This window comes from Ornithodoros turicata, chromosome 3, assembly GCF_037126465.1.
Source record: "Ornithodoros turicata isolate Travis chromosome 3, ASM3712646v1, whole genome shotgun sequence".
Taxonomy (NCBI): Eukaryota; Metazoa; Arthropoda; class Arachnida; order Ixodida; family Argasidae; genus Ornithodoros; species Ornithodoros turicata.
The window spans coordinates 94,787,693-94,811,329 of NC_088203.1; the positions used below are offsets into that span (position 1 = coordinate 94,787,693).

At 45.7% G+C, this 23,637-nt stretch overlaps 1 protein-coding gene across 3 annotated transcripts in view; it reads right to left on the reverse strand.

The window, feature by feature from the left end:
* LOC135388862 (lachesin-like) overlaps positions 1-23,637 on the reverse strand; it is a 200,255-nt gene that overhangs the window by 76,911 nt on the left and 99,707 nt on the right. The window contains exon 1 of one of the 3 annotated variants that reach the window (XM_064618710.1): positions 6,301-6,586. The exons of the other annotated variants lie outside the window; for them this stretch is intronic. The gene's annotated coding sequence lies outside the window, so the exon portion shown is untranslated. Of the gene's footprint in view, positions 1-6,300; positions 6,587-23,637 lie in introns of those variants that run through there. 3 annotated transcript variants of the gene reach the window in all.

Consider the following 23,637-nt stretch of genomic DNA (forward strand, 5'->3'; position numbering starts at 1 on the left):
CTGTATCACCATGTCCAACAGATGCCATCAGACGCATAGGTTACGATTATTTCGCAGGAAACTTCCCAGAAATTCCATTAACTTTATTCGTGCTGAATCGAAAAATATATACATTGCTAACCGGGTTACACGCAGAAAAAAAATAAAGAAAGAAAGACAAGGACAAGGTCTCCAGTCGACCACGTACAACAGAGCCCGTGCGAGGAAGAGGGGCGCACGAAAGTTCGCATGTTGTGTGAAGGATAGCGAAGGGAGAAAAGGGGGAGGGGAGGAAATGGCAGGCGAGGCCGTTGCCTACTGCATCATTAAATGGTAACGGTGTTCTCGGGAGTGCACGACTATCGGCGGTTACTAGCGCGGCACGACTACCGCGGTTACTGGCGCGAAACTAACCCCATGCTCGGCCTATTTGGGGGATCAATATTAAACGCAGATTCGCGCTCTCCTCTCGTCGCGCGGAGGTTGAGCGAAGGCCGCTGGGAATACGTGCTTGATAAGTAGCTGCGAGCAGCGTAGGCTATGAAAATGTGATGAAAGGTCTGAGAGGCTCCCAGGATGCGCAGAAGTAAGGCTTCAAAAATGTACGCACGGCCGAGGCAGCGAAATGGAAATCGGACGATACAGAGAGTCTGTTTGAAAGCAAGGTGAATGGAAGCGTGACGGAGCCAATTAGATGTTAGAAAGGTCGTAATGGGATCCAAGTTTCCGATGTAATGGCGAAGTTAGTCGGTACATTTTAAATAACGTGTACTGGCATGCGTGTTAGAAGATGGAATGCACGGTCCACGTTACTTCATACATGTCTAAGCAGATAGCGCGACGGTACCCGTCACGCGCTGTGGGCGTTTCCATACGCAGCTAGATATTGTGGTTATGCAAAGCTAGGTGTGGTCTAAGCCGCACAATACTGAAACCCGCGTCATACATTTGTTAAGAGACCATGGACCTGGAACGGTATCGCACGAAGGTGCCACGTACGCCACGGCAAAATAAGGGCTATGTACGTTCCTGTAAAGCGTGCTCTGCCACGTGAAGAGCTCTAGTGGTGCAAAGCTAGCTTTACAAGTTGGGCGCCTCAAGTTGTGTAATGTCCAGAACCCAAAGTGTTATTTCAGTGTACGCTTTAATCAAACCGAAACAGCAGAGATGGAAACTGATAAACTCCATCTTTGGGTATCCTGACAAGTGCGAGTAAACTGAACCGCTGGACTTTTCAATATTCTTCATTCCCTATTAGTGGGGCAAAGTACCTTTATATTATTTAATTAATTGTAATAACGCTGCTCTCTTTCATGTTCGACAGGAACTTTCTCTGTTGTTTCTATGACAACGAGGAATTCGTCTCTTCTTTCTTTTTTCACTACTTCGTGCCAAGAAAGAGGCTTCGGAATTTACCGTTTACTGTTTCTCTGAATTTAGGTGGGAACTCTCAAGGGCACTAGTACCCCCTCGCTTATTGAAATAACAACAGTCGACACTTCCAAAAGATTTTTTTTTTCTGCTCCTTCGCGTTTTCTTCGCCGACCGCAAAAATCGTACATACACTACTTCTAGCAGAAAACGTTACAGAAATGATAAAACAACACTTCCTGCACGAGGAACAAGTAAACACATAAGAGCCAGGCGGCTTTACTGCTGCTAAGGGAAATGTCTCAACGAAAGGGAAGGAGAAAAAAAAAGATGATGCATAAGGCGGTGCTCTACATACGTAAGTTAGACGGTTTACTAAGCAAAGAAAAGAATGCGCATTTCCTTTAAATAAATGCCTCTATAAAAGCGTCAAGGAAAATTACTTTGTTGGGTCCCCGTAAAGCATGGATACGCGCAAAAGCTCTCGCCCCCTCATTTCGCACGGGTAGAGTAGCGGGGAAAAAAGGAAAAAAAGAAGGCACAGCTACTTCCTGAATGGGAGCAAGAAGATGAAAAAAAAATGAAAAGAAACACACAAATATTTTCGCTTCTCTCTCGGGCATAAGAAAGGTCGCAAAGATGGGACATCCAAGATTAACGGCTGCTTTAAAGTATCCCAGCAACTCTGGGTCGCGCGCGCCCGTTTCATGCAAAGTACAGTTAAAAAATATAAAACGGGATTAAAGCAATGATATTTTCTCGAATGGCACGAAAGGGCCAAAAGTGGGAGAGAGAGAAAAAAAATGAAAAGGGAGGGTTAGAGGTGCTTTATAGAATTTAGCTACGAAAGGGTGCTGTTGTGAATGACGGACTAGGGGCAATAGGAAGCTAAGCAAAAATTAACTCCACGCAATACATTTGCTCAGAAGGAGAGTCAGGACACTAAAAATGAGAAATGAAACTCATGAAGAGGACACTGGCGGGGAAAGAAAGATTAAGCTCTTTGGAGTAGGCGTCCTTAAAAATATATAACCCCATCGTCGCTAGCTTTGCGCCAAATAGAAAAATTCTATCGCTATGCAGAGCAAAGTAGGTCTTATGTCATTCATCTTAAATATGCATTACGTTTTAAATGGATAACGAACAAGAGAGGAGACCCCATGGAGAGTTCGAGGGTGAATGAACCTGACTGTCTCGTCGTTTCTTTCGGAGTTATTTGGCCGAGAGTAATTCCCCGAGGTCTTAAACTGACGCATTTTCCTATAGCACAGATATCTTGTAGCACACAAGAGCAAAACGCAAGCAAGGTGGTGCAGGCTAATTGTTGTTAACTGCCGCGTAGGGAAAGTTCTGAGTCCTGTCTGGTACGCTTGTTTGTGTCCGTGTTTTCAACATAAAAGAGGCAGGGAAATGTTACCAACAACAAATATGTATTTGATGCTTTTTTGAGGCGCACTGGAGAAAAAAAACACTCAACTTTTTTTACGTTCTTTTTGTTGTTTCGTTCTTAGTTTGCAACAACAGATTTTCTTATCATCTTCATACTATATGTCCTAAAAAATCTATAAAGCAATTACAGAAAGCGAGAAAGGAAAAAGAATGGCTACTCAATAGAAACGAGGTTATATTGATTGCTTGTATTTAAGTTGTATCTCTTACGCAGGCTGGACGATTTTTCATAAAAAAGCAACTTACGACAACGAAGGCGACAAAACATGCTCGGCGAAACGACAACAGTCTTATCAGTTCCATTTACCAAATCGAGTGTTTGTTTGCGTACAGCAACATCGCTAAGTGAATTGCTTCCCAGACACTGCGCTCTCTTTCCAATACTCGGCGACAACAAGAACGACAGCGAAAACAAAACAAAAGAGTATAAACCGCTCTCGACAACCTATCCTATCTCAATGCATCGAACGCCGAAATAAACGTCCGGGACAACTAGATGCGAGCCAATTAATTCTGAAGCACTTAACTCTTTTCTCCCCTAGCGCTCAGTCACGCCAGGTCAAACCGCGCAAGCTCAATTCAGCCGAAATTTGATTCCTCCGCAAACAACGGTCGACATGACCGCAACGTTCGCTCTTTCCAGCTGAACACGCTCTCCCCTAACCTTGACGAGACCATCTCATTATTATCGACCTCTCTGCTGTATAGCGTGTTCACGAGCTATAGCTACCGTACAGCATTACGTATCCATACACAGAGTTCTTTCATGGTGGAGGTTAAGTGTTGCAGATATCGATCTCTTTTCGGTTTTCTTTTTTGTTTTGTTTTGTTTACTTCTTTTGTGTCAGCTCCCACTTGGTTTCCGTTCTTACCCTCTTTCTTATTATTTTCTTTCCGCTATGAGCCGTTAGCTAAAGTACAGTGGCGCAGGTGGTTCGCGCGTTCTGAGCTGACGCAAGCGGCATTTTTGCGCGAGCATTTTGCTCGGCGTTATTTTGATGAAAGCAAATAGATACAGTAGCTCTTGCCGAAAGGGAACGGGCGTTATTTTCTGCTGTACACGCCGCCTTCGCGCTATTCAGGATTCTTAGCTATACTCCCTCGTGTGAGAAAGAGAGCGGCGTGTTAGCAAAGACGCCTTGATACGTGAACCGAAAGGATTGTCCTTCCTTTTTCCTTCTTTTTTTTTGTGTGAGGAAATGTTGCGTGCGTGAACTGTAGCGGTGAGAGTTTATAGTTAGTGTAAGGCGTGCAAGCCTGAAGACGGGTTGAATCTTCTAAAAGAAGCTGTCGCTGAGCTGAAAGTGTGGGGGGTGCAATGGGACGTCTGAGTGGTTTCAAAGCTTTTCGAGAATTTCTGCGACTGTTTTATCAATTCTTATGTCAAGGTGCACAGAGCATGATGCTGATGGTGATCGTTTCACCGAGCATAATTGCGGTGCACGTCAGCATAGATCTATGTGAATTCAGACGGAATGTGATTGTGCTGGCCTCTTGAGCAAACCGCACGAGTTGGTTTAAGTCCAACGCGATATACTAGTGTAGCCGACGACGACGATAGCCTCGCGATCTCGTCGTTAGTGCCAGGGGCTCGTGAGCTCGGGACTCTCGGATTCGGACAAGGACTTGGGCAGTCGGGGCTTGAAAGCTGTCATTACGTTAATCTACGTCTCTGCTTCGCTACAATTGGTGGCAGTGGTGGGATCATTCGTTTACAGCTACAGTACCCGGTACTGGAAGGTACCCGGGTTCGAATCCCGGTGCCGGCTGTAGTGTCTGGGGTTTTTCCTGGGTTTTCCTTAGACGCATTCAGACATATGTCGGCACAGTTCCCTTAGAAGTCGGCACAGGACGCACAATCCCCAGGGCGTCAGTCGTGACGTTGCCCACCTCTGTGAGGCCGACAACGGCAAGCCCTTTCACCAGCAGCACCACCACCAGCTACAGTTTCCATTATGTCTCTACCCGATGGCAATGCCAACACCATTACCCCCATCTACTTCCGTCTTTCCTATCCCGCACGATGCCAACACTGCTTTTCTACCAACTTAGCTGGTCTACATAATAACATGTCTCCGCGGTAGAGCATTTCGTGCCTTGACCCACCTCCCTTCAGATGGCACACAGACCTACTCTACCCTCAAGGCGTCATTCGCTTCTAAGTGCACTTCACCTGCTACTCGTGACTTGGCGTCATTCACCTTCCGCGGTCAGAAATGACATCGACCCAGGACATGCTACACGACATGTACGGGCATATACACCGCAAGTACGAGTCTCCACCGCGGTACACCGTAAAACTTCTACGAAATGTTCAGATGCCAACGTCAGCAAAGCAAAACGGCGCTAGAAAGCCTACTACGACGAACGTGTTTCGTAAAACTGCTATACGCTGCCGGGGACCGCATACTTCTCCATTCACTCGGCAGTCAAACGGGGTATATGCAAAAAGTTTCACTTGCCGTGGCGGGGCCCGTACACAGTCGTGAAGACGTACCTCAATGCCGTGTTCCGCATCCAGGACGGACGTGACAAGCGTAAGTGATTCTTAGTGCATCACAACTCAAGATGCAGCGAACCTTGCCGAGGTTCGAATTCGCAAAAGTTCGCGAAATTTAAACTTTTCTTCGGAAAATTCGAAAGGTTCGCAGAAGTTCGACATCGAGTGCGCATGCGCGCCGATCTCTTTACCGGAAGCGGAAGCGTATATGTCTTTCGACTCGAAAAGCCGTCAAGTACTTGCGGTAAGTTTAGATTGTGACGTTTTATATTTTTCTATGCGCTATATACTTATTACATTAGCAAGGTGGACTGGAAACCTGAAAAGGTAAAAGTATATGCGATCCACCTGCTGGTGCGACTGAGACGCCGCCGGACAACAACCGTGTTTTCTCGAGCGTCACTTGCGATCATAACATGCGATTTTCAAACTATTCCGAAGCAGACGCAGACAGACGACAGAAGGGGTAGCTTTGATAGATGTGGGTGCTTTATTTCAATCTCGATTGCACTTCCTGTGGTAGTGGTTAGAAGAGCTGTTGTTTTCAATAAACTTTCCGTAGTTGCTAGTGAGCGCCTGTATGGTGTTGTTCTTTCTCGGTCCCTCTCTGTGCTGCGCTCGTTTCATCGTGAACTTGTACTGACTAGCCAAAGCAATGTTTTATCATGTTTGACAAACATACACCTCAATTTTAAGGGCTATATCAGTCACAGCATTTTCAACTTTTCACGACAAAGGCCAAGTCTGCGAACCTAAGCGAACCTCGGCGAATCTGGCTTGAAATTCGAAAGTTCGTCGAACCTCGCGAAACAGCGGGTGTCGACTGGGAACTTAATGTCCGCGTAAAGTTCTCTACATCATTAATCACAACCGCTTAAAGCGTCTACACTCTGCTGCGAATTCCCGACGCCCAACCGTTAACAGCGAACACGAATCGCTCGCACATCCCGAGTCATACAGCAGGCCGGCAAGGGGCGAGTATTGGTCAGACGTCAGCGTACCTGTCCAAGACACTGGCCGAGACAGCCGTCCGTAACGAAGATACGTCGCCGCCTGGGTCTCCGCTAGAAACAGTCATCGATAACGAGGATGCGTCTCAGGCTCCTGCTGTGTCTCCGGAGGATTCTGACGTGGCAGACGCCTCATCAGCATCCACGATGTCCGCTGATCTTCAGAGACCCACTATTACGGACGACACAGGATCCTACATGAGCTCTAACGATGGGCTACAACTCGCACCGTCGCCAAACGCAACGCACTGGTACAACCTCCGACCACGATCGTCGATTTGCAAGCCGTAGCGGTATCGTGAAGTGGATAGTGTAGTGGACGACGACGATGGCCATGCGATCTCATTGTTTGTGCCACGGGTTCATGGACTCGGGATCCGAACACGGACCTGGAGGCTTAATCGCTAAAGCGGCTAACGGACTACCGAGGTGCGGGGCGCTCGCTAACTTGGACACGTATCCACGTGACGTGTGAGCCGCTCCTTTCGTTAAGGGAGCACTCGTGTAATATCTGGCAGTCGTAACGAGCTAGCGAGCGCGTAACATTCAACGATTCCTTCAAGCGATTCGTTAATATGTTCAGTTTAGTCGCGTGCCTCGACCTAATCGCGACGCATTAAACACGTTAACTGCGACACGTGACGAATTTCACGTGACTTGCGACGTCCTCGTTTTCGTTAACGTGACAGTGGCGTAATCTGCTGCTTGCCTAGCGATCTATCGAGGTCGTCTGCCTAACCGGTCATCAACCCACTCGGCAAATCGTTGGCGACTTCTTGTGTTAGACAGACCATTTCCGCACCTAATCAGCGAAGAAATGCATGCAATACCGGCATAATTCTTTTATTATGGGAATTGGATGAAGCGCTGCGCTTTTTTTTTTTTTCGTTTACCGTGGAATTTTAGCCATTACTGTTTCCACAGAGTAAAGTGCTGAAGCGCGAGCTAGCTGCTATTAGATTGCTAAAGTACTCGTTGGAAACCTAACTGTATGAGATAAAATGGTAAGGCAGTCATTACATTGATCTGCGATCTGCTTCACTGCACTAGCACTGAAAGATACAGACGGAAGGAAGCAGAGGGACGGCCAGAGGGCTAGACTTCTAACCAAAAGATTTAATAACAGCGCACCGCAAGTTTACTTAAAAGCACTCGGAAACGAGCATCCTGCCTACGTCATCAGTAAGTGAGCGTAGGCATCCAACCATATCCCACTTTTTCAGAAACTTGACCTACTTAACGTGTAATACGTACCAGGGGTCGGATTCACAAACGCGATCGTAACTTACGCTAGATGCGCTAAGACGTCGTAGCCTACGACGCGCGTACGACGGCGTCGTAAGCGCGATTCACAGAGCTATTGTAGTGGAAAGGGTACCCCCTTTGACGAGGAAGAGGAAGTTGCTCGCTTCCTGTCACGTGCACCTCGGCGACAAACAGCCAAAGGGTGCGAGACTATGTTTTCGCTATGGTAACGATGACGAAAATTTGTGGTCGCACCAATAAGAGTCGTCCCATTAGAAGAAGACGAAGTTGTTCGTCCCAAAATGTTTTGTTACTGCACGTGCGTTACTGCACTCGGTCTTTCGGTAAGCATAATGGATGCCATGCAATTACAGGCGGAACGCGTTCGATGACACAGCAAATATATTCCCAGCATGTTCGTCTCGAGGAGGGGGTGGATGAGGGTGTTTTGTAAACGGTGTGTGGCACTCAGTTTTGCAGCTTTTATTGCTTCTCTTGCCTTTCTTGCAGACTATTTGGAGGGGTGTAGGGGATGCTTGAAAAATCCCTGCGACCCGATTTTACGGAGCACAAAGTTGAAGCATTTGTTGAGGGTTACCAAGACAAAAGGTGCCTCAATGTCACTTCGGGGATGGTCTCGAAGGTTCCGTGGCAAAGTGCAATGCGTTGGCGCGTATTACGGAATCTTTGTTTCCCGTCTCCAAATCCACCGCTACCAAATAACGCCGCCATCTTTCTTCGTAAGACTGCTCCGGAGCTCTCGCAGGATTCCGCCGTAAGCTGCGAAGATTTTGCGACGCGCGCCCTTCGTGAATCTACACTTCGTCCTAACTTTCCCGTACGACAGAGTTACGACAGATTCCGTCGCACGAGCTCTTTGTGAATCCGGCCCCATGCTTGGCTTGTACACATCGACTCATTTCTTGATGTTTGTTTGTTTGTAAGAAGGAAAAAAAAAAGGAGGAGGAATTGAACTCGTCTCCCGACGTGTTCTGCTAGTCCTAACATAAATTCTATCCCCCCCCCCCAAAAAAAAAAAACACAACTTCACTACTTCTCAAGTGCTCTGCTCGCAAGTTCGCTCATTTGTTGTTGTTTTTTGTTATTTTGTAAGCTTCTATGACTTCACTTGACCCTCTCTGTCCTTCCTTGCGTCCGTGTCTTTCAGTGCTAGTTTATCATGTTTGGCTCAATTTGGCGAGTCAGTTCCCGATCGACGACTGTAGCAATGGAGAGAGGGTTGGGGGGAGTGCGCTGCTTCGTGAATTCTAAGCGTTAGGACCACACTGGGTTGTAAAGTTATTGTTGCGTTACCAGATCTTGCGAAGGGACGACGTGAGGTTACTCGGGAAGGTGGTGGCGGTGGTCGTGTGCTATTTCCCAGCGGTCTACCTGTCAGTGTGGCGGCATGTTGCTCGGGGAGAGAGAGAGAGAGAGATTACTCGGGGACAGATGCAGGTAGTCGTCATTTCAGCCCATGGTGACACATAGTGCTGTGCGAATAGTAGTTTTCAAACTGAAGCAAATGTGAACCGAATGGTTATGTATCCGAAGGGAAACACAAAAGCGAATATTTATGTATCCAAAGCAAATACAAAGCGAATTGTTTTGTAACCGATACGAACTGCCGAATAGTTGACCGAATGTACAGCATATGAACGAGTATACTGCACATGTATTTTATATGTGCAATACGGGTCTTTGTATGAAGCAGCGCTGACTTTGTTTTACACGCTCTCTTCTGGCGTTTTGGGCTTTAGGAGTGCAGCTTCGGAAAGGCTGGACGAGATATCGCTTCGATTCGCAATTCGAATATGGAATTTCATATTCAACTCAGAATTCGAATCGAATACACGATTACTCGCTACCGTATTCATATATCCGCACAACCCTAGTAACATAATTCTGGAACTATTGTACTTGATGTTTTTTAATCTGTTATCTATAATACTCGTACATGTTTTGACCCACGTTGTGGAACGCTGTGCGTCGGAGGGCTTTATACGATGCAACGAAGTTGATTGCGCAGTAAAAATGACAGAAGTACTCACAGTAAATGCGCTAAAAAGGTACATAGCCGCACTGAAGACAAACAAGACGCCCTGGCTGTGTCCTTTTTTAGCGCGCCCTTGTACGGGTATGTAGGACCAACAAGCCCAAATGACCGTTTTAGTACAAGAGAGGAGGCCCTGGGTAGAAACCCTTTCCCATGCGTGACAATGTTTCCAATTGTATCGCCTTGTGGAGTTGAAAAACAAGAGAAGAAAATAAGACAAGAGGAAAAAGCGCAGAAATGTCCTGTCTCGCAACGTAGTACATATATCCTAAATTACACATGTCATGTACTTGTACAGTGAATTCCGGCAAACACATGGTCGGCTGATTGTGAGTGTCTTATTACCAAGCGATGTGCCTGCCGGTGTGGTGGCATATAGGTCGCGGAGAAGGAGGAGGTGGTCGTGTGTCCTGGGCCGACTTCACAGGTAGCTGTACCGACATTTGCCATATAGCGTCTCGCATTTGTCACACTACATCTAAAAACACCGGCAAAACATCCAGACAACACAACCAATGGCGGGTCTGGATTCGAGGCCGGGATGCTGACCTGGAATACATTAAGGTCATACCCTTCATACAGTATTTTCGAACGAAACGAGGAGAGGGAAAAGAAGTCGGACGCGCACTTCACACACACAACTCCCTCATTATTATTTCGGTAACGATCATTACTGCAGACTAGCGCCACCTGTCTAATCACGAAAAGCGATCACAATGTAAACCCATAACCGGGAAAAAGGAGGCGTAGACGTTCGCTTTCGTTGAATTTCTTTTCCTTCCCCCGCAAACTGTGCACTTGACGTCGTCCAGTCTCGAGAGAGCCATTAGTCCACGTCCGGAGCAGCCACTGCAAGGCTTTTTTTTTTTTTTTCGCTGAGACCAATCGATTTGCTCCAATATTTGCAATGCGGTGCCGTCCGCTCTCTTTCGCAACGAACTGACAGCTAGACCGGCAGTGTGCTTCGTACTTGATTGAATCGGAGGTAATTCGTATTGTAATTAACAATATATGTAGCGAGGGTTCGCTATTATGTAGGCAATGCGCCTTGTCACGGGAGTAGTTAAAAACAGATTTTCATTCTCAGTAGAGTGAATGGTGGATGGTGCTGTTAAGACCACTTTCATGTTATCTGGAAACTGATGTAGAGTTTGTGATGTGGTGTGATAGAAGAAGAGATTTTTCTCTTTGTGCACTGCGCATCTTGTTTAATACACCATCTTAATTGCGTCATAATTCTTATCTGTTTTCACAAAATCACAAGTTTGTATGAGTTACTGTTTTTTATTATTTTGAAAAAGGATAAAAATATATATTAATACAGCGGTGCACGTTGTGAAAACGTGTCAAAGAATGTACTGTTACACCGTGGAGAAAGTGCAAGTATATTCTGTAAACTCAACTCTATCATAGCTGCTAAAGCCACGTAAAACCGACGTAAAGCCACGAATTATAGTCACCCATCATCCCGTGCAGGAGGCAGGATGAGTGCGTACCAAGTGGACAGGGATGAAGAGGGCCACAACCAATGATGATGTTTAAGGATTTCCGCACAACTATTCGTGAAAGGAACCACGGTTCCCTGATGACGTCTCCCGCATGGGAGACAAGGCGTCCGATTCAATTGTTACGTTGTTAGGCCAAGTCGGTGCAACTTATTCTGAACAGGTGATGTGCATTTCACTCGACGGCTTCGGCTTTAACGAAAACAAATGGGACAAAAGTTCCCTGAGGCGGGGGGATATGTATAGAGGGCAGACAAAACCAGGCCTTTGAGGATCGTCTCGGGCGTTTGTGTCTGTCTTCTGCGCATGACTCTCCAGACCAAGAGAAATGTTATCCTAGCCTACGCCACCTAGCTTGCTTGCATTTCGTTTCTATGTTCTGTCGCAGCCTATAAAACCACACCTGCAACTGACTCGCTTCAGCTGGAAGCTTCTTCAAATTTCGATAACTTCGCCTCCTTCTAAGTCGCAGCTTGCAAAAAGCAGCAGTTACCGCGTTAGACATTCTCGAACTTAACCTTCTATAGCGCACTCCATAAGGTTGCATTATTTTGCCGGTGGGTTCACGCAGGTCATATAATATGATACCAAACAGCAGTAAGATACGTCCTTTGTCACGCCACCTTGTTTGGCTACTTTCACCTGCGAAGGACAGACAGATCCAGGCAAACACTGAAGCGCACAATGAACCCAATCGCCTTTTGTGCAGGTGCCGCTGCCTGCAAGTGACACTGGTATGTTGACGCTCTTTCGCCGCGTGTCAAAAGCGAACGCCCGGAAATGTACCTTTTGTCCGTCCTCCCCGTTACAAACAAATAGCAATCGTCAAAAGCGATAAAGTACTGCTCTCCTTCCTCTTCCGATTGGGTTTCGACGGATTGCTGACGCGGTCGACTCGAAATGATGCTTGGAAGATATTCCACGTGTCTTTCTTATCTTATCTAAGTGTTATCTTAGTTAAGTTAAGTGTTATCTTGTCACACAATAAAAATTAGAGTGCGAGAATGTGTAGAGCGTGCTCGTTGGGACTGAACATGATTAAGAACGCGGAGGGACAAGGACGGCACACACACGGAGGCGTTCAACTAGCAACTGATTTTATTTGGACACACAACACTAGTCAGGAAAGTCCCGGGCAACAAAGGCGACCTCTAGCGGTGACAGGTTGACTGACCCCTAACTAGAGGTCAGTAGAGGCCGCCTTTGTTGCCCGGGGCTTTCCTGACTAGTGTTGTGTGTCCAAATCAAATCAATTGCTAGTTGAACGCCTCCATGTGTGTCGTCCTTGTCCCTCCGCGTTCTTAATCACGTTCAATAAAAATTAGAGTGTGAAAATGTAGGATTGTAGTAAACAGTCGTCTGTGCGGTAGAAACATTCCCCCGGCCCATTACACGGCCCCTTCAATGCGGGTTGAATCCGATCCGCGTCGAGTTTCTCAAGACCATTCGGTGCGCGATGGTGGTACACGGTCCAACTCAATGCGTATTTAAAAAATTGGCTTGTCTATTCAGGTGGCGCTAACAGACCCGAGGCAGTACGCTGGGATTGACAGATATATTCCTAAAAAGTCGATACCCGCTTATATACCCGCTTCCGCATTGTGCCGTTTACTAAGCCTTTGCGGGAGCGAGGTGTGGAGAGTGGTCGATATTAAACGAATTAGCAGAAGCAGTCGCCCGTCATACCTAGACTAAAACCGTAACCGTGAAATTCCATGGGCTTATATATAAGGACATTTGCAAATTAATGTAATGTTTTAGTTTACTACCACAAGCTCGCTAAGTTCAAAGATGCCAACAGCAGTCTTCATGCCGTCTTGAGAGTCTCAATCCCGTTTAATGAACTGGATCGGGTTAAGCAGGATCGGAGTTCGATCCTGCTCAAACGTGTCGCTGTAGCAGCGCCGGATCCGGATTGAGCTCGACGAGCATTGGCTCTATGCGGATCGAAAATGTCCGTGCGACAGGGGTGTGACAGGGGTGTGACGGAGTTCCAGGAGTGTTAACGAGCAGCCCGGCCGAGTACGGTGGCAACTTGGTGGAAGGGTAAGCAATAAACCTTGCCTGGGCTTATACCTAACATTATTGTATTCACTAGATTTTGCGACACGGATTTAATACGCGTACTGCGCAATAAAAACAATGAACGCATCACTTGTTTGTCCTCTTGATTACTAACCAGCTTTCGCGAAATAAAAAAAGAAAGAAAAGAGAGGTATACAAAGAAAGGGGGGATATATTTATTAGACGAAAAGGCAAAAAAAAAAAACGGGGGAAAGGTCAGCCAAACGGGACGTCGGCTTGCTACTCCGGAAATAAATAAATAAATAAAGGACAAAGAAACCGTGCACTAAACAGTAGTGACACGATTATGAGGCACGAAATCATGGAAATCATCATCATCATCCATTCATCTATGTTGTTGTTGTTGTTGTCCTTTTGTGAAGAGTGTTAATATAATATACGAAGATGTTTAACTGTAGTATAGTGGTCACCATTGTCTCGCGACGTAAAGCGAGGTATTAATTATTAATGTAGTATAGTGGTACATAAGTAATAGAGTATGTAAAGAAGAGTGACATTCCGACATATCTCTTTGCCAGGCAGTGGAATGACACGTAGGCGCTATGGGATTAACCTCATTGCCGACTAGACTTTCAAGAAACGTTGCGAGATTTGCACATGAAATATTGATCCGTCTATCGTATACGTCGAGGGCGAGCGTTAAGACGTGTAAGGATCAACTCCCTTCACAATACATTTCTCATTAGCTGTGTGACACCTTTTATTTTTATCAAGCTCATGTCATTATACCGTTATTACTCGTAAAAGCGTATCTTCGTGAATCAACTGGCTGTTCTTGTTTGCTTCGTTCGATTGTCCGCGATAAAATAGCTAATTTTATGAACAGCTGTGGACTTCTGGACATGTGGATATAGGAGAGAATCAAGCTGTAAACGAACCAGCGGACATAGCACACCTATCTTCAACATTACATCCGGTGATATACTCAAAGCCAGATGTTGCATCTTCATTAAGGTCGTTGTCGCAAGAACTGTGCAGACGGCGATGGGTACAATTGCAGAGTGATTCGTCGCTGCTACATCGCATAAATCCGGAGCTGATGTTCTGTGTTCCGTCTACGTTACCGCGCTCTGTTCAGACGTTTTCACACCGGTGTCGGTTGAACGGGCCTTATGGCCGTCATTTTCTTCGTAAAGTTGGAAGAGCCGACTCATCGAATTGTTCGGTTTGTGCAACGGTGGAGGATAGTGAGCATATTATAATGCACTGCACTATGTATGCATCTCAAAGAGCTACACTGAAAGCTACACTTGCTCGACTGGACAGCAGGATCTTCGATATAGTGAAGTTAGTTGGAACTTTGGGCACCGGACACGAGGGATGCTGCCTTGGCTGCACTTGTGAAATTTGTTCAGAGCTGTGGGATGGATACAACCTTCTAGGATTCTCTGTGCATGATCTCTGGATAATTGTGAATAGTGGATACTCGCGAATAGTGGACTTCTAGTGAACATGTGAACAGTTGACTTCTAAATAGCAAACATGCGAATAGTGAACAGCGAACTTGCGAGTAGAGCACCTAAGAAGTATTTTTTGGGGGTGGGGGTGAGGTGAGAATTAATGTTAGGAGTTGCAGAACAAGTCGGGAGACGAGTCCAATTTCTCCTCTCTTTTTTTTCCTTACAAACAAACAAACAACAACAACAACTTTATTTTGTGATTGTGATTGGCGTGTTTCATCGCCAGGGGGCGATACGCTAACCCATTGCTGGTGGTATTTCTGGTGAAATGCATCACAGTCGCCTCACTTGACTAACACACTTGACCAAGGACCACTGTCTTGGTTGTTTTTGTTTTTTTGTAAAAAGTGAAATATGGATATCTTGGCCACTCTCTTATTGCAAAGTTGGGAAGATGGTCCACAAAGGAACAAGACATGAAGGCACACAAGGCACTGTGTGTCTACCTAAAAGAAAGCGGTATATACAGCTGCTACTAGCAGCCATATATCATAAACCTCAAAACCACCTGAATGAGATGGAGCTGCAGGTGCCCTTAGGGCAGCTACCCTGCTCCTTCCCCTTTTCCTTTCCCCTCTTCTTTTTGTCTTTTTTCGCCGTTATTTACTACTGTGATGTGATGTGATGTGATAAAGAAAAAAAATGGGGATGTGAGTTTCGACGAAGTCGAACTAGGTACCCCAGTACACTCAAGCACGGAAAGAACAAACAGATTATGAGATGATGAGAAAACAAAGAGATGATGACGAGAGAAGTACAGAGATAATAATGGAGTCCAACATGTAGTTCAAAATTTTCGACCAAGTGAGTGTAAAATGTCGGAATCGCTGCGGGCACACACAGCACACATTCAGCGTGTCATAGAATGTCCATAATGTTATCTACTACAACGTGCCCTTCCCATCAGATGAGCCACGTAATTTAGGTATCAACTTAGGATGAGAAATGATACCACACATATAAAGAAAAACATAAGGAGAATAGCATTTTACATGTGCTTTTATGCACGTCTATGCTTGGTGTTCGAATTGAATCAGAGCTATCGCCGATTATGCGACGTAGAGTAATCTTCTTATTATTTTTTTTTCTTTGTTAGATGTTGGGTCATTTAGTAAACGCTTACGCAAGGTACTCCAGTGTAAGAAAGACAAAAAGGAACAACATCCCATTCTTTTCATAACTGGAATGCTCTACTTTGCAATCACGATGAAGAAAACTTAGAAAAGTGACTTCATCCGTTCGTAGTGAACGAAAAGAAAAAGCAATTCGGCAAAATTTAGGCGGCTGCACACCTATCTTTTGCAGGCAACATGCCATCTGGAAAGTACGCCTTATAAACAAAAATATCTGCTCACCCGAAACATGGTGCCTGATTCAATATAATTCCTCGTTACCGGAAGGACTCCAGCACTCACTTCGGACGGAGTTTGCCCAACACAGAGGCCCTCACGCAAGCTCCTAAATACAAGTACAAACTCCGAGAGGAAAAACGAGACCCTACGAGATATGGAAGGCTTAGATAAACGCTCTGGCCTGGAAACATTTTCTGTTCAATGTTTCTGCTGGCTTGAAAACGGCCATCGCCGAACATAAAATGATATTGGAATCTTCTATGCGATCCGCTGCCCCATAAAGTTCAGTTGTCGATTTCTCGCGTTTCTGTTGGGTATTATTTCCGTCGATATAGAGATTGAAACCGAGAAGACCAGGGTATTAGGTAATGCTTTAGAGTGGAAGATAAGGTATTCTCGTGGAACTGCCTGCTTATATCGCAAAGTTCTATATGTGCGTCCTTTTTGCGAAGACGCGTAATGATTTTTCCTTTCGCTGCGTGTATATTAGGGAAAATGCAGTCCGCATTATTTCTTGGTGCATGGCTGCAGGCTGTAGTGACCTTATTTTAAGGATGGACGATTATTGGAATAGCGTAGTATATAAGATACTCTGTCTGGCTAATATACTGTTACATGATTAATAGCGCTTTTTACGATGAATAAGGTACTGTTATTCAAGTAGAGTTCCCGCTTTTCTATTGTAAATTCTTATTTGATCCGTGAGGACTTAGTTTTGCATTCAATGATATATTTTCGAGCCTGACGCATTTCATGCGTGCCGAAATCCAGTTTGCACGTATGAAGTGTTGCAGTACACATAATTTGCATGCATAATTACACACTCTGCGTGCAACTCTCTCCAATCGACTCTGGCACCCCAGTCTCCGGGGTACAAGCACATTAAATTTTCACTGGCACCCATTCTATATTTAAGTATTCGATTGTTTGGAGAAAATCAAGTAGAAGCGATCGCTCCTGGCAGCACAATGCACATGTGACTGTCAGGCACATGATAATACGTCGTTATTTGGCCATTACTGAAGCAGCTGATATTCATTCTGGCACTGAACTAAAAAGAACACCACATGCTCGCTATTGTAACGAAAGGCTTAGGCGAAACATAAGAGAGAGAGAGAGAAAGAGGGAGACAACGCCCCTTTATAAACTAACACAACCTCATGTCGCGCCATATTGCCGCCGCCTAATAAAGTGGTGCTACCAAGTTGCCAAACTGTCGTCGCCTGGCTCATTTGAATTTCATATTTGTGTGTGTGTGTGTTTTTCTTTCTTCTTGTAGTCTCACTACGCCTTGTGGAATAAAAAAAGAAAATCTTTGAGGAGGCCGAGCTCCAGAACAAAGGGGCTAAATCGGAAGCTGCACCAACTTTCGGGACCAAGACAAGGAAAAGGCGGACTTCATCTCCGACGTCGGGATGCTTAGGACACTCGACGAAGACAAAAGCGCAGCCAAACAAAATGTTTTTTCCAGCGGAAGAAAAAAACCACCGCCAATAGAACACTGCCGACAGCGTTGTTCACGAGTGGACCGAAAAAAAAAAAGTGTTTGCTTAGTTCAGTTTTCAAAAAGAGAGCACAAAGGCATAGAAAAGGGACCGACTTTTACGGGCAAGCGACCAGACTGAACCTAAACAGTAAGAGCCGCTTGAAAGCGGGGAAAATTTAAATATTACGCGGAGATCCACACAAATGGTTTTGTGCTCGCAGAGCAATCAGGCCAGCAAGGAGTCAAAGCTTGCCGATACGCGTTTAGAGAGTTTGTAAGAACGTGTTTGACTTGAGAGAATGCTAGGATTTAGACTGAAATGGAAATGTGGAGAATGTGTTTTTCATAGATCTGTCGAATCTAAGCGGGCAGAAAAATAATATAGAAAAGAATAGGAGCGAACGACGTTTCTTATCTTATCTTGCTCTCGAAACAGTCAGCGCGACCTGGTGCTGGCTTCGTCTTTCTTTCATTTATGTAAGCTACGCACTGAGAAAGAAAGCAGTAGATCAGAGAGTAGTTGCAATTACTCCCCAATTGAGCCCCTGACCCGGAAATTTGCTTCTCAGCACTGCAAAATGTGTCTAAACTTCGTATGCCATGTATTTGGTCCCGAAAGGGAATAATTGTTTTGGCAGTGCGCCTAGTCAAGCTCTCTCAGGCTCTCGTCCTACATTTGGCCTACGCAGCATAAACATATGTCAGGCGCGCCTCTCGGAGTTACCGCACTAACACCTGCATATCAAATGCCGCACGCTACAAAGATCTAAATAACGTAAGTTAGTAAACCAAATCGCCACTCCCAGCTGGGTCAAGTCTCACCGCAAATCTCACTTTGCGCCTCAACAAAGGGCCGCTACGACAGGGAATGTCATTTTTTTCTTTCAATCATCATCATCAATGCCTTGTTCGTTCCGACCGGCAACGGATCGGTTACAAAGGGTCACTCGTCCAGCAAGTAACCACGTGCAATACAAGCCGTCGTGCGGGTCAGAAGAAAACATTTCATCCTCCGCACCGCCCATGGCGTTCGCCGTTCGCCTTGAACTCGCTGGTGGTTTTGTGTCGTCTTGCAGAATGGTGACTCAGGAACAGTGGTGACGTCACCGATAAACTGAAACCGGATATGGGGTTACCCGCGCGATTTAATTCATTTTCTCTGAAACGGGGAAGCTTTGATCATTTGTATTTTACGTATATACCTGTGGAGCACAATCGAATGCAGTCGCAATCCCAAAACCCTCCGGAGGTCCAGACAGTCGCTTTAATGGTGTCTGCAAGGTAATCTTGACATCTATTAAAAGGACAAATTAAATGAGTTTATTTATTTTCTTTTTTCTGAGCGTGTAGCAATCGCTATGTTATCATTACTGAGCAGATTATATTTAACATACTTGAACGCCCTCGTGAAACTTGACGACCGACCATTTAGTGTTGAGAAGGTACTGGGGAGCTGGCCAAGGCAGCACCAGCAACCTGCGCTGTGTGCACTGACGCCCTGCCTAATGGACATACGTGCTGATATAATCTTTTAATTCATTCAGTGCTTCCACACGTCAAGCGTCCTGGAACAGCTGGTCGCAGCAGTGCGACCTACGTTTTCGGTTTTTTCTTTCTATTTCGATTCGATTCTATTAAGATACTTACATCGTACAAGCGCGGCCGTACTGAGGAAGATGCCTGTTTCTGTCATTACTGTGCGTGGTAGGAATATTGATTTAATGTATTTTTCCTCTAAAGTGACCTAATTGTGCTCAATTACTCAGCTACAAATGTCTCAAGCGAAGTAGACACTGAAAGCCGCCATCCACGTCACCGTTAAGGTGTAATCACTAAAACCCAAGCAAGAGGCAATACCCGCTACTTATTGGTAGACGACAGCGCCATCTATTTCGTCCTATATGCCTGCACACAAAATGATCCCTTTACTCCAAGCTGTAAGGACAGCTCTAAAGTTCATTCCTCGGCGACCTGCAATTGCCAGGTTCTTACGCACATACATATAACACAACTATTCCATACAATAACCACAGGGGGCATTTATTAAGAAAAAAAGAAAGGGAACACGGGTTGCCTGATATAAAGAGGGAACGCCTTCACAAAAGGTGACGCAAGAAAACAAATAAAATCAATTGCCCTCCGCACCACAGTCACTGGCTGTAGTGGACAGCGACATCAAACAACCGTAACCTCTTCGTACGGTCACGCAAAACCCTGACCATTAGTAAAACAAATCGCGTCACCATCAGGCTCAAACACTCTAGTCTACCCCTCCTCTCTGAAGCTGAAAAGATGACAAAAACAGAGGCCGGGCGCATCTAAAAAGCGAGAACCATTCCGGCGCAAAGCTGCATGGATACTTATGCTTGACGCCAACGTGAACCCATCCCACCACTGAGCTAAACAGATGTCGCCAGAAATCTGGGAAACACAGGAGAGAGAGAGCCAAGGAAACACAAAGGAAGCACGCCGTAAGAAGTTGTACAACGACAACAGCGGGTCGTTTGCGAACGCGCACGCTGCTCCATACAGATTACGTAGAGGGGGTTCGGATCGGGTGTACGCGACGCTGAAATCGAGCGCCCAAATCGCGCGAACGTGACACGCGGGAGACGTGAGACGCAAATCTTGGACAGACACCGTGGGTGTGAAGGTGCTTCGAAGGACGGAGCATCTTTGATGGGTCCACATAGAGATATCGATGCTCAGTCTCGACTTTGATTGCGTCAGGTAGTTTACCGAGTACAAGAGCTAGTAGAAGGGTAGAAAGTGCAGCGAACCGGTAAGAAAATGAAGAATGGAAAGCGAAAGAAGGGAATGAAAAGGGAATGAAGAAGAACCGTCTCTGTTCGAAATATCGGCGGCTCTGGTCACGAGGCACTTCCCTTAACATTGAACAAGAGTTAGTATTTTGTGCTGTTAAATGTGAGTAGTTGCTTGAAATATTATAAGTATAATATTAGAAATAATAATTGTTTTATTTAGTGCCGAAGAACGGCGTAGGGCTTTTGTGTTTGCGCGCACACACACACACACACACACACACACACACACAAATAGAGATACGATGATGAGATGGGGCTGATGCCGGCCAGCAGTCTGGGCTGTGTTTGCGCACTATCTGAAGTAGGTATACAGAAAAAACATATACAATACACAGCATAAAACTAGATATGATGCGACGATCAAACACAAACTCAGATATGATAAGAGACAATACAGCAGCAGAATGACAAGGTAATCTAAACGACGGCAAAACAAGCACCAGGCACAGCAAAAATACAAAAGTAATAAAAATACAAAAATGCTTAACAAATTTCTAACTATGAAATGATGATGAAGTATAATAATAATTGAAAGTGGATGCGGCGTAACAACAACAACAATAGTTCTGTGCATGCCCATAACAGAAAGAGAGCTTCGCGCAGCGCGCAGAATGACCAACGCTATCCCTTAGGTACGCAAAAGCGATAGCGTACGATGCACTAAAATTCTCTAATGAGTAGTGCATCGTATAGGCATCGCCTTTGCGTACGTAAGGGATAGCGTTGGTTGATCTGCGCACGCTCAAAACATAAAGAGAGTTTCGCGCAGTGCGCAGAACCACCACGCTATATCTTACGTACGCAAAGGCGATAGCGTACTATGCACTAAAATTCTCTAATGAGTAGTGCATCGTACACGCATCGACTTTGAGTACGTAAGAGATAGCGTTGGTGGATCTGCGCACGCTCAAAACATAACTAGAGTTTCGCGCAGTTCGCAGAACCACCACGCTATCCCTTACGTACGCAAAGGCGATAGCGTACGATGCACTAAAATTCTCTAATGAGTAGTGCATCGTACACGCATCGCCTTTGAGGGATAGCGTTGGTGGATCTGCGCACGCTCAAAACATAAAGAGAGTTTCGCGCAGTGTGCAGAACCACCACGCTATCCCTTACGTACGCAAAGGCGATAGCGTACGATGCACTAAAATTATCTAAGGAGTAGTGCATCGTACACGCATCGACTTTGAGTACGTAAGGGATAGCGTTGGTGGATCTGCGCACGCTCAAAACATAAAGAGAGTTTCGCGCAGTGTGCAGAACCACCACGCTATCCCTTACGTACGCAAAGGCGATAGCGTACGATGCACTAAAATTATCTAATGAGCAGTGCATCGTACACGCATCGACTTTGAGTACGTAAGGGATAGCGTTGGTGGATCTGCGCACGCTCAAAACATAAAGAGAGTTTCGCGCAGTGTGCAGAACCACCACGCTATCCCTTACGTACGCAAAGGCGATAGCGTACGATGCACTAAAATTATCTAATGAGTAGTGCATCGTACACGCATCGACTTTGAGTACGTAAGGGATAGCGTTGGTGGATCTGCGCACGCTCAAAACATAAAGAGAGTCAACGATGAAAGATGAAAGTCACTGAAAAGGTCAGCCAGCTGTAGGGATCGAACCCACATCTTCTGGATTGCCGGTCCAGGGCTCTACCAATTGAGCTAAGCTAACACGCCTCTCCAGCGACTTTCGGGGTGCGTCATATGACGGGGTGCGTCAGATGACGCACCCCGAAAGTCGCTGGAGAGGCGTGTTAGCTTAGCTCAATTGGTAGAGCCCTGGACCGGCAATCCAGAAGATGTGGGTTCGATCCCTACAGCTGGCTGACCTTTTCAGTGACTTTCATCTTTCATCGTTGATTTCTTAGGCAATTTGAGGCTTTGGTTGTATCTGTCCTTTCTATGTTGTTCCAGCCTCAGAGCATCAGTTCATCTCATAAAGAGAGTTTCGCGCAGTGTGCAGAACCACCACGCTATCCCTTACGTACGCAAAGGCGATAGCGTACGATGCACTAAAATTCTCTAATGAGTAGTGCATCGTACACGCATCGACTTTGAGTACGTAAGGGATAGCGTTGGTGGATCTGAGCACGCTCAAAACATAACTAGAGTTTCGCGCAGTGCGCAGAACCACCACGCTATCCCTTACGTACGCAAAGGCGATAGCGTACGATGCACTAAAATTCTCTAATGAGTAGTGCATCGTACACGCATCGCCTTTGAGGGATAGCGTTGGTGGATCTGCGCACGCTCAAAACATAAAGAGAGTTTCGCGCAGTGTGCAGAACCACCACGCTATCCCTTACGTACGCAAAGGCGATAGCGTACGATGCACTAAAATTATCTAATGAGTAGTGCATCGTACACGCATCGCCTTTGAGTACGTAAGGGATAGCGTTGGTGGATCCGCGCACGGTCAAAACATAAAGAGAGTTTCGCGCAGTGCGCAGAACCACCACGCTATCCCTTACGTACGCAAAGGCGATAGCGTACGATGCACTAAAATTCTGTAAGGAGTAGTGCATCGGCGCATCGCCTTTGCGTACTGGCTACTCCAACACGCGTACATAGGATGACTTAGTGGTAAAGATTATCGCTCATTACTCGTATATTGGGATGGGGTACGCCTATAAACACCACGTTAAATACGGGAAGACGGGGACCGATAAGGAACTATTGCAGTATAGGTAGAAGAAGGGAGAGAGGGGCAATGGGACATTTCTTTCTCGGGTGATGGAAAGACATCGTTTCACGCAGCGACGTGCCTCATGTTATTTTATGTCTCCGGAGGTCTTGTCATATCTTCTTGAGATTAAAAGAAAACAGTCGTTTCTGCGCAAACAAAGCTTTCGATATGCCTTCTCGACTAGTTTATCCGAAAGAACATGTGATGTTATAGCGGTGTCTTTGGTTCGGTATGTCGTCGGTGTCTTGCCGCTGGCTTAGTATCAGGAAAAGCAATGATAATATTAATAAATATTGTCAAGTCAGCAGTTTTGTCAGCAGTATCTTAGCGAGGATCCTTGTTGCACTTGCTGTTTACCTCAATATGTATTTACAGTCAAACCTCGCTTTACGAACACCCTTCATTTCTCAGAAAATCGTTCGTAAATCGAGGTATTCGTAAATCGAGGTCCGAGGAGTGCAGTGCACAAATACCTCACAAAAACACGGGAAATTGATTTGAATAAGTTTTATTTTTGAAAATACTGCGTAATTGTGCTTTGCACCATACTTTCTGCAGGGTCTATCCTGTTTAGAAGAGATGACAGAAGTCTGACACTTGACTCATCCACCCAGTTT